Source organism: Anabrus simplex, chromosome 5, assembly GCF_040414725.1.
Source record: "Anabrus simplex isolate iqAnaSimp1 chromosome 5, ASM4041472v1, whole genome shotgun sequence".
Classification (NCBI taxonomy): domain Eukaryota; kingdom Metazoa; phylum Arthropoda; class Insecta; order Orthoptera; family Tettigoniidae; genus Anabrus; species Anabrus simplex.
In genome coordinates, this window is record NC_090269.1 from 137,431,514 (window position 1) to 137,445,639 (window position 14,126).

Sequence of the window (14,126 nt, forward strand, 5' to 3'; positions counted from 1 at the left end):
TACCATACCAGTAATTTAAAAATGATAGTGCTAAGCCTCAAACATTGCCAAACTCTCAGTTGATTACTAAAATGTAATAGTTTCAATTTTATTTCAAGAAGTAAAATACAAGTAGAAATGATTACATTTGAAAAAAATAACAAGAATTACAAAAAATAAAATGGTACAAGTAATTCAGTTACTTGTACTTGGTTACTTTGCAACTCTCAGTATGTGGTAAAAATGAGTAAATGTGATGATACAAGATTTGGAGTAATGGGAACTGGAAGAAAAGTAATAATCTAAGGAAGAATATATACTTGATTGTTCTAGTAGTTAAATTTAATAATACCATATATTATCATTCATTCTGATATACATGTTAATAAAAGTATGAAAATTGTCCACACAACTTTGTCATTTAAAGGCTATATTTAAAAAAAGAAACTTTGCGAAAAGCTAATGGTCATGAAGTATGTCTTTTATCTTTGGCGACCAAAGCCTTAGCTAAGGTAAGAACTAACGTGACATCAGTGATGGTAGACGTTCTATTTCAGCACACAGAATTTATGCAAATCCACAGCCGCAGCATTTTTGGCTACCAAGGCCTACGATAACGACTAATATGACGTTACTTCCATCACACATTTTGTCGCGTTACACAAATTTTTGAATGACTCCCCAGCCAGAAAGAAGAATTTATAAATGTTTATTGCTTCAATTATTGCACCTAAGAAAGAATACTGGTTGTCAGATCATAATTGCCAATAAAGGGCAATGTTTATTCCTCACATTACATAATCATGAAGAATTGGAATTTTGTCTGCCATTGGATTGTCTCACTGAATGAAATGATTTGTATTTGTCCTTATAACTTTGTATTATATTGTGTTTTATTTCATCCAACTGATCGTACAGTGATATGGGACACGTCAGTAATCATATCTACAGTAATATACATGCTATGAGAAATAAAGAGAAATATACAATCTAGTAAAGAAGCACAGATAAACAAACAAACAAAAAAAAAAAAAACTATACATAAGTTAATTTTCAAGAGCTAAGTATTCTTCAATAGAATAAAAATAATGTTAGAAACAAATTTGAATAATTCTTTCTTAAATTTTGAACATGGTTTTATACACTTAATGATCATCATCATCATCATCATCATCATCATCATCTTCCTTCCAAGTATTGGGCCGTGTGACCCGTTATGGTCTTGCATTTTACTTTTTGCAAGACTTGAAAGCAATCAAATGTCCTTCCGACGGGTTGCTAGCCTGAAGGAAGTAAGACCATTGGTGGGGCTGCCACCTCTCAGCTAATGGACTAGCTGAAATCACAGCATTTCCTCCATAATGGATGTAACGGTTATACCGCCGTGACTCAGTCAACAGGGCTGGGAACAGGTTTTTTCATCTCGGGAAGGTGAGGTTGGCCTTTGGGCAGGAGAGGTTATGTCATAATCATCATCATCATCCTTCCAAGTACTGGGCCATGTGGCCTGTTACGGTCTTGCATTTTCTTTCCATCGCTTCATTGGACGTCCTATAGATCTCTGTACTCTTGGTTGATAGCGTAGGATCTCCTTTGGTAGTCTTCCAGATTCCATCCTTTGAACATGATGTTTCCAGTTTTCTTGGTAATCATAGATGTAATTGATTACTGATTTCACATTCAGTCCCTTAAGCACATCTTCATTTCTTATACTATCCCATTTGTATAGCCTGCTGTTCTGGGCATGAATGTCATTTCACGTGCTGTAATTCTGGAAATGTCTTGAGTTCTTATTGTCCATGCCTCACTGCTGTAGCAAAGCGTTGGTCTGGCTAAAGTGTTATAAAGACGTAAGCAAGTGTGTTTTTGGACAAGAGATGGCTTCATGATATGATTTATGATTCCTGTTGTTCTGGTAAATTTGGTTATTTTTGCAGAGATATCAATTTCCCCTTGGTAAGATAAATTGTATCCCAGATAATTGAATTTGTTGACTTTCCAAAATTTTATTATCTAAACAGATTTTACTCGGGATAGGGTCCTTCCCCTTAAAGGCCATTATTTTGCTCTTTTGTGGTGAAATGATCATGTCAAATTTTGAAGAGACTTTCTGGAGATTAAATACTGACCACTGAAGATCATCTTCTGATGATGCTACCAATGCAACATCATCAGCAAAGAGTATGGCATCTAGATGTGTGAGATATCTGCTGACTGGGATTGATCCATGCCTTTCATGCCTCCATTCCTGTATTATATTGTTCATATAGATTATGAACAACAAAGGAGAAAGTCCACAACCTTGTCTCACACCTCTGCTGATCGGTTTCCATTCAGTCTGATGATTACCTAACTTTATTGCAATAAGGTTGTCACTGTACATGTTGTATATGTTATCTATTAACTGTTGTGGGACATTATCTTCTGCTAAGATATTAAGAAGTCTGTTCCTATTAACTAGGTCAAAGGCTTTCTTAAAATCAACAAATGCTATGTGAGTTTCCAAGTTAAATTCCCTGCGTTTTTCGACTAAGATTTTCAAGGTAAAGTAAGCATCAGCACATGAGCGTCCCTTTCGAAATCCATGTTGTTCATTTCCAAATCACATTTTCATAATACCTGAATAATTTTTCTCTGACAATATTTGAGTAAATTTTGTAACCTGAGTTGAGTATACTTATCCCTCTGTAATTTCCACAATCTTTCACACTGCCCTTCTTATGAAGAGGAATAACTATAGCTTTTTGCCAATTCTCTGGTGGTCTGTTGCCCTTCCAAATTAAATTGATGAATTTGAGAAATCTTTCCTTGAAGATGTTACTGGAATACTTGAATAATTCTGCATTTATTGAATCTTCTCCAGATGCCTTTCCATTTCTAAGTCTGGCAATTTATTAAATTAAAAAACTATGTTAAAATAGTTAAAATATGAAATATTTTCCTTGTTACTTATTCTAGTTTCCCAGTAAATGGCATTGTTATTTTTTAAATTACAGTTTCCTATTACCCTAAAATTTAGATGCACAATTTGAGCAAAATGATCTGAAGAACCTGAATCATAAACTTCTATTTCATAATTCCACTGTTCCTTATTCAATACAACTTGATCTACTGCTGACTTCTAGTAATGTTGAAACTGTTTATAATCATATTGAAATTATTTTAGATGACCTACAGAATAAGAACAAGAATGTAATAATCAAGGGTGACTTTAATGTAGATTTTTTGGAGAATAATGCTGGGCAAGATAAGCAAAAGCTAGAAATGTTGCTTTCCTTATATCCTTAAATATCTGTCATAGTAGAGTATGTGAAAATCCATGGACTTGAATAAAGCATATAAGGATGGCATGTAAAGATAATTGTATATGTAGCTGAGGATTGAGAAATTGAGAGCAGCTGTCTCATGTATTTGGTGCGAGTACCTTTTATCTTCTTAAGACGTTCTTAGTAGTGTCTGAAATTGTAATTAACTTTGATCTGGGCTTACAAAATAAGGCTTGGAACTTACAAATAAGGCACTATCAGAGTATTTAGTTGGAATTTATGTAGAAAAGTCAAAAAGCATATGTTCTCATCTGTTGAATTCAATCTACAAGAAATGCTGCTCTCCACTTGAACAATCATAGGAGGTGTCAGGATAGACATTTATACTGTTGTTTTGCAACTTTGTATTTATTCAGTAATGATGGCTTCACTATATTTATTGAAGTAGACAAGTTACATTGTCAGCATGGCTATCTTCAGCAACTCACTGTCAGGCAGGATGTAATAGTGTTAGTGGCGTACGTAGAATAGTGACGTAGTAAGCAAATACACAGAGAAAAGGTGATGGGCCCCAGAGGATTAAAAAGGTTAGAATAGAAAGAACTAGATTATTAATAGTAGAAATAAATATTTTTAATGATCTACAAGAGATATAAGTTTCTATTGATAAGATTAGAATACCAATATGAATAAGTTAACAAAAAATCGTGGGAACAACTCTAAAGCCAAGTGAAAATATGCCACATTTACAATGCCGCATAGATAGTGGAAGTATATCTAATTCATAAATATAAATTTAGGCATGACACAGATATAATTACATAAGTAGTGAAGGAACTCCAAATATAAAAGGATGAAAAGAAGGAAGCGGAATGATACGATGGAAATGCAAGGAAAGCGGAGGGAAACTAGGAGGAAGAGATTCTTCACCAGGTAGCTTTATTTTCTGGAGAAATGCGAGTGTTGATGAACCAGTAGGTATTGCAAGCTCGTAAAATAGGTGGTTCCAGTTAATGTTCTTCTGTCCAGAGTATTGTTGCCGTAGTAAGTTAAGTGGAAAAGAATAAAGTTTGCATATTGCATGTTAACACTGACACTGGCTGGCCAAACAAAAAAGTACATAAGAAATCAGGTATAAAGAAAGGAAATAAGGCCAGACAGACCAATGTAAAGTCTAAAGTCCAAATAACATATTGATTTTTTCTTGCCAACCAAGCTGTCTGATGTAAATAGGCCAAAATGGTAATGGGCAAATAATAAGACAGCACACACATCTTCAGTGCTCCACCACTCCGTAACAATGCAAGACTGATTTGTGAGGGGGGAGCCCAGGTTATATAGCACGATGGAAAAATCTGGAAGTATGGGTGAGAGAGCTGCCGTTTTCCAGAACAGTGATGTCACGGTCACATGTCCATAGGTGTACGTAGCAGCAGGCGAGCATGGCAGTATGTAGCAAAGGCAGCAGCAGAACAGTCGAAAAGAGAAGCGGCGGAAGAAGGTAGGAATGTAGGAAACTTGCATGTTTGTAAAGAGAATGTTACAAGGAACACTTGAAATTCAGTGTTTATTCAATATTCTGATTGCAAAAAAAGATATTTTTGTTGAAACTGTATATTCTTATCATTTCAGCATTCCAGAATTCATTACTTTTATTTCAAGACTTCACATTGAAGTAATATTTGTATAGAAACATCTGCACTTTTCAAAAAGTCTGCTCAAGTTCGGGATAATGGACAACAGAATGTGTGGATGGATGCCAGGAAGGTACAAAATAATCCAAACCATTGAGTTCAAAACAAATTAACTTGCAGAGTGTACCTGGTATGTTGAAGAAACTAGAAAATTTTAAGTATGGCTGTTTATTTCTGGGCAAGAGGTTGAGTTGCATATGAAGCCAGTGCAAGTGTTCAGGTTCTTCAAGAAATGTAGTGACTGAATGCTACAAGATGTATAAAAATCTTAAGTGCAATCCAACAATCTGTTTCATAGATATTTTTTTAGTACCGTATTAATAATTTCTAGAATAAGTTAGTGCAAAAACACTTCATAGTGTACAGTCTTGCATTAACTTCTCCAGAGTTCTTTGAAAATGTTGCTATGAGTGGAACTCCAGGCTATGCATTTGTGTAGGATGAATTTTACATTAATAGCTGATTTTATATATTCCTAAGTGGATAAAACATTAACGTAACCTTAAGAGTGATTCTGTAACTGAATTCAGTTTATAGAATCATTCTAAAGACATTGTTAATTCTAGTTTTCTTAGTATAGTAATTACTCTCTACTGAAAATTTAAAATATGAGGTAACCAAGAAAAAGAAACTATATGTATAGAATTTTGTGCAACATATTCCTTCACTGTGAAAAAGAAATAATAAGTAGTATTCATGGATTTAAGAAAAAGAGAGAGGAGGCAAACATGTTAGATATTGTTGAGATCCGTTACATTCACAGGAGATGATATCTTCTTAAGGAATATATTTGCAATTATTATAAAGCATTGGGTACTTTAAATTGTTCACATCGCTGGAATTAGAAAGATGTACTGGAAAGCTATTCCTCGGTATAAATTATTGAACAGTGTTCTTGAATATAAGAAATCAGCGTGGGTGAAAGTTCCTTTACACTATATACAGTATATCCAGTCAGGTGCAGACAAACCATTTTATGGATCTACAACAGCTATGTGTATCCCTCCATGTTTGGAGCAAAGATTTATGTGTCATAATATTCTGTAGGTATTGGTTCCTCAGATTGTCATAGTTCATGCTTAGTTATGTATCTGCTGTATGTTGCCATGGGCCATACTTATGCTGTCCTTTAAATATCCTTAAAATATCATCATTATACATTTTTGAGAATTTTGTTTTTCTCCTCTGTGTGTGATAGATATGATATTGTCAGAAAATGTCTTTAGAAGTTAAGAATAATTAGTGAATATATAGAAAATATATATAAATAATATTAATTGTGATATAAATGTGGCCTGCACTTATACTCTTGTCATAGAACAGTTACTGCTGAATTTAACCACATGAGTGCAAATGAATTAATTATCTTTTATTTCTCTATGAACTTGTCAAAAGCACCACGAATTATGTTTCATGTTGGAATGTTCTAGTCCCTCTGTGGATCAGTTAGAGAGTCATAGGCCTCAGAATGCCAAGATCACTGGTCCCTCCTCAGCACTGTTCCCTCACTGTAAAAGGAAATAATAAGATATTGTTGACATCTGTTACATTCACAGGAGATGATTTCTTCTTAAGGAATATATTTGCAATTATTATAAAGCATAGGGTACTTTTAAATTGTTTCCATCTCTTGAATTGGAAAGATGTACTGGAAGCTCTTCCTCAGTATAAATTGTTGAGCAGTGTTCTTGAATATAAGAATACAGGGTTGGTGAAAGTCCCTTTACACTATACTGTATACGTTATATCCCATCAGGTGCAGACAAACCATTTTATGGATCTACAGGATGGATCACAGCCAGTGACTCAACACCGCGTGTTCGGTGGCGTTAAATAATCAGATTCTGTAAAAAGGCTAATGGTTTCGGGTAGAGAAACTCCTTTAGGTAGGTGCTGGACCCCTGGTGGAGGAAATGCCGCTGAAATCCAACCAACAGTGTCTGTTCTGCAGGTTAAGGGCGGCCTCATTGAAACCTGTCTGTTAAGTAAGGCCAGGAAAAAGACCATTTGACACTCCATGTTGTACAATGTCAGCATTTAAAAGATCTCTGGTGATATATTTGGTCTTTACCCAACAAAATTAATAAAAAATCAGCCAGTTTCTTAGCTATCTGGTGGGGTAAAACAAAAACCCCCAAACCCTATGGTGCAACAGCCCCGAAGGATCATCGCCTACCAAGCGACCGCTGCTCAGCCCGAAAGCCTGCAGATTACGAGGTGTCGTGTTGTCAGCACGACAAATCCTCTCAACCATTATTTTTGGCTCTCAAGACCAGGGCCGCCATCTCACTGTCAGATAGCTCCTCAATTCTAATCACGTAGGCTGAGTGGACCTCGAACCAGCCCTCAGAACCTGATAAAAATCCCTAACCTGGCCGGGAATCGAACCCAGGGCCTCCAGGTAAGAGGCAAACACTCTACCCTACACCACGGGGCTGGCGGTAGGGTAAAACAGGACCTTGAAATTTACATGTAGGCAGCCTAAATGGCATCAATTCAAAATGACTGAACACTGTATTATTATTATTATTATTATTATTATTATTATTATTATTATTATTATTATTATTATTATTATTATTACTACTACCATGTTTCTGTGGCTCACTGCAGGAAAGGAAGCTCCTGGATTGAATGGGCAGACAAGCAATGAATCAAAGTTTAAGTTAAACCAACAAAACTATTTTCTTATACGGTGTGTATATATATATTTTCAATCAACAGAGAGCCTAGGGGCTCAACAAACTAAATCAACTGGAGCTTGTCAGCTCTTAATAATTACAAGGGAGCTTGGAAGCTCTGAACAGAAACAAAATAAGCAACTTTGCTTCAATCGGGTACAGTTATGAGAAGTTACATATAATAAACGGAAGGATCACCTATCTTCTCCAATCTACAAGTGAAGTATGGTAGTTCACTAGCTTCACAACCAGCTGATTGCAATTCATTTTACAAGATTATTTTGCCCTATAAGGCGATACTGATCAAAGAGGAAAAAGAGAACATATCTCTCAATATGCTTCTAAATTACCAATCACCACACATATTACCCAAGCATGCCCCTTTCAGGCAACATAACTTAGCCTGAGGCAGGCTCGCAGAGAGCAGCTTGTACACTCAAAAGTTACCTTCAATAACAAAGCTATGCAAAGGCCTGTGGCCCGTAGTACTCAGCCACCAAAAGGGAAAAGTGGAACATTTGTTAAAGGCTGAACACAAAAGAAAGAATGGAGGCAGAAAATAAGCATTCCGAGAAAATTTCAAAGATAATACCTAAGCAAGCTTAAGGCTTAAAGATGCAGGGGTGAAACCCACTCTACAGGGTGACTAAAGGGGGAAAATATTAAATACCGAAAGTGAGATCCAAAATTTAGATGTTAAGAAAATTTAGTCACCCAAATACAATTAGAAGGGAGAGTGTTCCGAGGTAACCACTCGTGCTCTCTTACTCAATTTAATTTCCCATAGGAGGAATAAAGTCTGAAGACAGAGAAGAAGGTCCTACAGTACACTAGGGAAGAAAAGTCTGTTACATTCTAAGAGGAAGGTTGCTGAAGTCTTCCATGCACGTCTTGCACTGAACAATCACTTACTTAAATGTATTCTGCCATACCTGATGCCTTTGGACCTCTTTCAGGCCATGATGCCACGCCTCCTCCTCGGGCTCCTATGGGACCCATTCTTAATCCTCCTCAACGAAGCTCACTGCTCCGCACTATCAATAGAATAGACCCTGAGCTCCCAAAACACACTCCTTATAAAGGGAGGGAGGGAGAAACTTCTAGCTGTTGGAAATCCCAAGGCACTGATTGGACAGCCGCAAGTTAGAAGGGAAGTCTCCAGTTGGTTGGTTCATAATTTTACATATTGTCTTGTAATAGGCTGGAAAAGGAGGCAGTTATATAATAGACAACATTGTAACGCAAAAGAAATTATGGCATAACCACAAGTTTTGCCTACTTCAAAATAGAAACTTTCTCCCAATTTTATTTTGGGCTTGACCCTCTAGATAGCATTAAAAAAATGAAATTGGAGCCATCTAACCATTGATAGAAAAACTTGGTCAACATTTCCAAAAGTTTCTATAAAAAATGGCCATGTTAGCAAGGCACCAAATTCAAACAGGAAGGGAAGGTGTACCCCTGGTACAATTATTATTATTATTATTATTATTATTATTATTATTATTATTATTAATGATACAGTTCTCATATTTCTGGTAGACCTCGCAGCCAGTGACTCAATGCCGAGTGCTCGGTGACGTTAAATAATCAGATTTGGGTAGAGGAACTCTTTTAGGTGGGTGCTGGACCACTAATGGAGGAAATGCCACTGAAATCCAACATGCAGTGTCGATTCTCCAGGTTAAGGGCAGCCTCATTGAAACATGAGAGACTGAACAAGACTGGTGCTTTTATTTTCTCTCTTGTGGTCCAATTCAAAGAAAACATGATTGGCACTTTTGACTTGTAGTTCAAGAATGAACTTTTTGGCATTAAAAGGATTCTACATTCACTACCAGATAGAAAAATGTAACAATAATTAGGAAAAATTAAGTTTCTGAAATGTATTTTACAAAATTATGTTCATTATAATTTAATCTGGATTAATTTTTATATTAGTTATAATTTATGGCTAAATTGTCAGTATCAGTGCCTTTGGCTCAGCAAGTCGTCAGTTGTATCTCCAACAAGGTTGGGGAATTCAACGACTTCTGGTCAAGTCCTTTGACTCGGGGAACGGAGTCTTTGTCCCAATGCATAATTCTTCATATACATATAACACATCGCACTACCAGCTACCACAGAAGTATCAACAATGAATACGTCTTTCCCCATAAGATTGGCATCAGGAAGGGCAGCAGGTTATAAAACAGGGCCAAGTCCACTTGTGTGACACATTTCACACCCACAAACCCACCAGGAGGTGGAAAAGGCATTGGAAAATGATTTATTATTATTTATAACTTAATTTTTTGTTCATTAAATGCATGTTCTTTGAAAACATCCAAGTGTTACATTATATTTGACTGGCAGTGTAATATAATTGATTCCTAACAGGCTCATTGACATTATCTCAGATTTATTTTGATATCTTGCATTTTATTCTTGAAAATTTGTGTGGCAGCTGTGCAAAAGTATTGTAAGAATAGACTTTAACATTTACATTTACATTTACATGTACTGACTTTCCCTGTGCTATTCAAATGTGATATATTATTATTTCTTTAAGGTGTATGAACTATTTTTTGTATGTTTTACACAGTTTAATGTTGTTATAATGCTAGTGAGGAATTCTCTCTTCAACATAGTAGTTATTTGCTGTGATGGAAGGAAACAAATCAGTTGCAAACTCTGAGAGATGGATATTTTGCTTCAATTTTTATCCTGTTGTATTTGACTACTTCGTCCAAGTCTTGCTTTCTTGCAAGACCTTTTTTATTCTCCTTAAGTGGTTGTGAAGTTATGCTGAAAGAAATGAACACTCTAATGGTATTGAGATCTTATAAGATATTTTTGTAACATGTACTGTTTACTCAGAAAAAGTATTAATGGTGGGTCTAAATAATGACTTTTGTGTGTATTCTAAAGTCTTTTCTTTAGTGTATTAAATTAAAAATTACAGTGTAACCCTCAGTTGTTACCATATGTTCATTCTATGATTATATTCCTGTATAAATAAATATGAAATAAATGTTCCATAAATTTGTACATAAAATAGTTTTTACATTACCTTTGAAATTTGTAAAATGTAATGGGCTACTCTTATCACTGTGCGTTGTAACTCAATTGATCTCCATACTTTAATTTTTATGTAAAATTATTAAATAGTTGCATTTGGTTTCTTAGATTGGTACCATACTTGAGGAATTTAAATCTAAGAATTTCATTTTTGTCCGTATTGAACTGAGAATGGAAGATAGGAAACTTAAAACGGTCCACCTTTTCAATACAAAATTGTTATAGTTTATTACAACATATATTTACATTTGGAACTAGTTTCGACGCTGTTTGGCGTCATCTTCAGCCAAAATTTGGGAAATAGGCTAGCATGTAGACATTTATATTACACAAGGTGTTACATCAGTGTGAATAAATGGAGCGGCCCTACCGCTCCTTCCCTCTCCCCTCCTAATCCAACAATGGCCGCTCCCCAGACCTAAACTATCCAACACGCCCTGCTCCTCTTCATCTCGCGCCATAGCTTTACCGCCTTATGTCCCGCAATAAACATCATAGAAACCTGCCCCCACCCTACACGTAACGCTGCAACAATACACCACAAATACTGGCACAGTCAACCTCCAAACTCTCAGAAAACGAATTCCTTAATACCAATTTTATATTCTCGCCGAGCTGAATACCGGACCTGTGAAGATTACAAGATTATTTTGTGCATCTACAGAAGGGTGGTGTTAATGAAGCTACGTAATATAGAGAGAGGCTTTCAAAGGTGATTAAATGTAGAAGTTATATCATGTTCAAGATCATGCTTTCACGTCTCTGCACAGTATTTAAAATACAATTTACCGTTGGTCTTTATAGCTATTGTTGAGAGTGAAGGAGTTTTTCCTGTTGTGTATGTTTATCAGGAACTCAAGGGAGACTTCATTAGTTAGTCCGAACATAAAGAAAATGATGAACTCTTCTCAGAAGAACTCTTAAGGTTTCACCTTACTTTTTCCTGCCTGCTGGCTCTTCAGAAGTGTGTACACGTGCGTTTTGTATTCAGGAATCATTCAAGGCAAATATTTTCGCACTGCAAGATGTGTGGTTAAGGTTATTTTTAATATGTATAACTTTTGCTTTCTCAACGATTCATTTGTTTCTATATTCGTCCCTGTTTTTATCTCCTCGTAAGATGTGTATTGTTGAATGTAACACCTTGTGTAAAAAATTGGGTTAAATGAAGAAGTTATATCATGTTCAAGATCATGCCTTCACGTCTCTGCACAGTATTTAAAATGAAATTTACCGTTGGTCTTTATAGCTATTGTTGAGAGTGAAGGAGAATTTCCTGTTGTGTGTATTTGTCAGGAACTCAAGGGAAACTTCATTAGTTAGTCGGAACACAGAAAAAATGATGAACTCTTCTCAGAAGAACTCTTAAGGTTTCACTTTATTTTTTCCTGCCTGCTGGCTCTTCAGAAATGTGTGCGCGTGTGTTTTGTATTCAGGAATCATTCAAGGCGAATATTTTCGCACTACAAGATGTGTGGTTAAGGTTATTTTTAATATGTATAACTTTTGCTTTCTCAATGATTCATTTGTTTCTATATTTGTCCCTGTTTTTATCTCCTTGCAAGATGTGTATTGTTTAATATAACGCCTTGTGTAATATAAATGTCTACATGCTAGCCTATTTCCCACATTTTGGCTGAAGATGACACCAAACAGCGTCGAAACTAGTTCCAAATGTAAATATATGTTGTAATAAACTATAACAATTTTGTATTGAAAAGGTGGACCGTTTTAAGTTTCCTATCTTCCATACTTGAGGAATACGAGCCTTGCCCATTTGTTCCCTCTAAGTCTCAATTTTTTTTTTTTTTTTTCATTTGATATGCAGTTATAAGCTGAGATCATCTCTGATGAGATTATGCATAAAGTACTGCATCTTTTTGTATGGGCTAGAATAAGTTTATTACTTTTATTGATTTGTCTCAGTCTGGCCTTTGGCTTTAACAATATAAATGTAATTGAGATATGAGCTCTCAAGTCTTTTATACTGTAGAAAGATAGGAACATATAACAGGATAATTGCAATGGCAGGGCAGTATAGGGAGAGAGAGCAACAGAAGGAAAAGGAAAGGACAAAACTGAAAACACAATTGAGCAAGTTGGCTGAATAGTACACAGTAGCAGCAATTTAGGGTGGGGGGAAAGAGTTGCCCACCACCCCTCTTTGTGGAGAATACATTTTTTTCCATTTTAGCTGGCTGAAGTGATTAATTATAGGAATTATTTAAAAAAAAAATTGTACAAGCTCTCTCTTATCAGCTAATTCTTTCCTTTATTAACTTTATTTATTAACAAGATTATTGGCGGAAATAACGCACAAAATATCCCGGCTAACAGATTTGTATAGCGCCACAGGAAGTAGTGGAGACTTTGCATGTGGTTCGAGGAAGGGTAGCAGGAGGTTTTTTTTTTTTTTTTGCCAAGGTCAAGGGCACTGAGGTTTGATTTACCCGCCTGCCACACACACTCATCAGTCTATAGCAGTCTCTTCAGTGTCTGTTCGTTTCTTAGCGTGTAGTCAAATACTAATGATTTTTTATTGTATGAACACATCATACTTCTATTTCATTACAAGTGTAATTATTGTTCCTTTGGTGAACGTTTTATTGTAGTTTATTGTATCAAAATCTCAAAAAACTATTATTACCACACTTAAGTTGGTAAACTGTCAACCTTTACCCCTCTGTTGAAATTTACTCAGAGAGCACCAAAAACTTACCACCTTGTAGCCTTTTTTTTCTTTCTTCCAGTTTTCCCGCTATATTCAACAAACAACCGTGGTACTTTTTGTCGTCTACATATTTTACCCCTCCACTTCTAATTCCCAATCACCACTACTGATAGCAGAGGTTGTGAATCTGTAAGCTTGCATTTGGGAGATGGTAGATTTAAATCCTGCTATCAGCAGCCCTGAAGATGGTTTTCCATGGTTTCCTAGTTTCATATCAGAGAAAGACATGTGACATTTTTTCTTTTTATCTGACACTTCTCACGTCAAACTGAAGATCTGTCCATATGGCTCCTGTAATAAGTGTTGGTGTCCACTCTCCTGATGAAGCTTGGGAGCAGAAACAAGCTCTTTAACCGACTGATTTGGGTCGCATAGCTGTCGCCTTGCATTCTGGAGATAGTGACCCTGAAGATTCTTTTATGTGGTTTCCCATGTTAATAATATGTGCCGTTGTGAGCCCCACAGAATGGGTGTCAAATTAATATGGTATTGGGATATACAGGCTGTTTCTATATTCCCATTACAGACTTTGAGAGCTTGCAGTGGGGATGTTGATCACCAAATCTACTTGAGTGGTGATAGCCGCTGTAAATAACCACCAACTGACGCAGAACTGCTAGATAGTGTTTCAACATCAATTAACGTAATAAAATGAAATGCTCTCGTAGTGCTTGTTAAAATCATGCTGAAATGTTGTTGAACACTGTCAGGACGG